The following is a 2,587-nucleotide window of genomic DNA, read 5'->3' as shown; positions in this document are numbered from 1 at the left end:
CCCCCCCCCCCCCCCCCCCAAAAAAAAACCCCTCACATATCTGCTTTTCTTACCCGATCGGTGCCCCTGTGCTGCCAAACGTGGAGTCACGGCCGGCGTTGGAGCTGGGCTCGGAGTCGGGCACTCTGGGCAAATGGAGCTGGGCATGCAAAGCGGCGGCCACAGAGGCTGCGCCCCTGCTTACAGGGGGCTCGAGCCGCTGCCGGGACTGCAAAGTGCCCGGGACTGCAGGGCACGGGCCAGGCCCTGACTTACAGGGCAGCCCCGGTCCCAAAGGCCCACGAGGCCCCTCCTCTCCGATACAGGGACACCCTGACCCACACCCCACTAACAGGGCAGCCACCCCACGCAAGACGCCAGCCAAGCGCTATCGAGGGTGCTGGGCGCTGTCTGCCCTGAAGGCAGGTGAATCGGCAGCAGTGGCCTTTTCCCAAGAGGTTCCTGAGGCTGGGGCAGAAGAAGTTCCCGAGGGGGGTTTCTCATCGCTTGGGAGAAGCTGCCGCGTCACTGCGGAGCAGCTGGTTGCAAGGGGCTGGCGGCTGGGGCCCACCAGTGCTGCCTGTCACCCTAAATCTCCCCCTGCCCTGCCGTACCCCGGTCCCCTCTCCCTCTGCGCTTTAAGCCTCCAGGCCGCCAGGCAACAACAGGTGAGAAAATGGGGTCTGAGGCGGCTGGGGCCCGGGGCAGGGGGGAGGAGGGAGGAAGGAGGGCCGGGGGCCAGAGCGCACTGAGGGAAGGTCCCTCAGGGGGTCGGTTTCCCCGTCGTCCAGGCAGAGGAGCTGGCGCCCGACCGCATCTTCCTTCCAGGCACCAACTCCCGGAGAAGAAAGAAGGAAGAGGCATCCGTGGTCTGCAGAAGAAACTACGAGGCGAGGGCAAGCGAGAGGAGGATCGGCACGCTGAAACAGGGGAAAGAGAAAGGTGCTGTGGGCAAAGGGCCCTCCCTGTCACCAAGGCTGCTGTGGGACGAGAGCATCCTGGGCAATTTTGAGAGGGTCTCGAGGACTCTGGGGCAGGTACTTGGCTCAGGGCCGTTCCCTACGTTTCTAGAGGCTACTGCGGTTCTCGGTGAAGGGGACACAACTGCCAAGCATTTGCCCTCGAAGGCTGGGGGCCGCAGACGCCCGCTCGCTACCCACTCCTCCTGCCGAGGGCGGGGGACGGGCACAACCTTGCTTACAGGACTGTCGGACTGCTCATGGGGTCAGAGGGCTCCACGGCTCGTGGCACTCACCCCGAGTACGGGGCCGGCACGCTGGCACATCGCCAGCAGGACAGGCAGCCACCCAGGCAGTGACCCAGGCCCAGACTGCGGGCGGGTCACGCGTCGGCCATGCTACGACCACGCGGCTTGGCTCTGTCCTTGGAAAGGAGGGGCAAGCCGGGACTCGCCCTCCGCTCGCGGGCTCAGCGGGGACCGAACCCCTGTTGCTGCACAGAGCCCCTCTTTCCCTCCCGGGAAGTTTAAGCTAAGTACGCTGCAGCGATTTCAACAGGGGCCTAAACAAGAAGCTCCTTCTCTCGCACACTCGCACCGACGCGGACACAGGCAGGCACACGGACACGGACAGGGGGAAAGAAAACTTCCCAGAAGAGAGAGCGAGCTCTGTGCAGCCAATGTCTGGGGAGCCGTCCCCTCCCGCGAGCAGGAGAGCAGAGCCTGGGACCTGCCCCCCCGGACGCACGGAGCCCAGAGGGACTCAACGTGCCACGGGGCTCCGCGGGGACCGAGGGACAAGTGCCGTGACGCGCCCCGACTCCAGGGGGTCACGCTGGCCAGGCCGCCAACAGGCGGAAAGCCGCCGGGGCCGGGGAAACAGCCCTCTCCTGCCTACAGGGCGGGCGTGGGGGCCAGAGAGCCCCATTTCCCCCTCAGCGCGGGGACGGTGCCGCTCACTCTCCTTACAGGGTTGCCTCGGGTAGCCAAATAGTCGGGGCAAGGGTGCAAAAGGCCAGAGAAACCGAGCCCTGCTTACAGGAGGTCACCCGGCGCAGCGCCGGCCAGGACACCAAAGGTGCCGGCAACGGTGCCGTTGGGAGGCCCCTTTGCCCTGAGGTCCCTCCTCTCCCCCCAGCCCTCTCTTCAGCCCGCCGCTCCTCCTCTCCCTCGCTCTGGCCTCGCAGCTCCTTCACGATGCCTTGTCTTGCTTCTCCAGGGGCTGCTGCTCAGAAGGAAGGCGAAGCCAGGCGCCAGCTCTACCACCCGGAGGACAGAGCAGAGGTCCCGGCCCCGCTGCCAGGCTCCCCCCTGCGCCCGAGTTACTGGCCAGCCGTCCTGGCTGTGGCTCACCACCACGGTGCGCTTTAGGAGCTCCGCTTCCCGCCCCGGCCGCAGAGACGATGCTGCTCAACCCCCTTGGAGGGTTGTCACCTGCCCGGCAGCCTGACCATGGGGTGACATGTCAAAAGGCCGGCAAACACCCAAAGACCCGAGCCCTGCTTACAGGGGGGTCACCCGGCACAAAGCCGGCCAGGGCACCAAAGGTCCTGGTGACACGCTGGTGCAACCACAGCCCCGGTGACAGGGAGGTCCCTTTGCCCAGAGCGCCCTTCTCTTTCCTCCTCTTGCTGCCCAGACTTCCTCCGC

General features: G+C 66.3%; 1 protein-coding gene across 4 annotated transcripts in view; it reads right to left on the bottom strand.

Annotated features, from left to right (window-relative positions):
• Positions 1-2,587, bottom strand: part of LOC113483872 — a 23,195-nt gene that overhangs the window by 14,408 nt on the left and 6,200 nt on the right. Inside the window, exon 1 of one of the 4 annotated variants that reach the window (XR_003399104.1) lies at positions 54-165. The exons of 1 other annotated variant lie outside the window; for it this stretch is intronic. The gene's annotated coding sequence lies outside the window, so the exon portion shown is untranslated. Of the gene's footprint in view, positions 1-53; positions 166-2,035; positions 2,163-2,587 lie in introns of those variants that run through there. 2 more of the 4 variants (XR_003399103.1, XR_003399114.1) reach the window with 2 other exon arrangements.

The sequence above is a fragment of the Athene cunicularia genome (assembly GCF_003259725.1).
Source record: "Athene cunicularia isolate RWA chromosome 10 unlocalized genomic scaffold, athCun1 chr10_part1, whole genome shotgun sequence".
Classification (NCBI taxonomy): Eukaryota; Metazoa; Chordata; class Aves; order Strigiformes; family Strigidae; genus Athene; species Athene cunicularia.
This window is presented reverse-complemented; position numbering and strand designations above follow the sequence as displayed.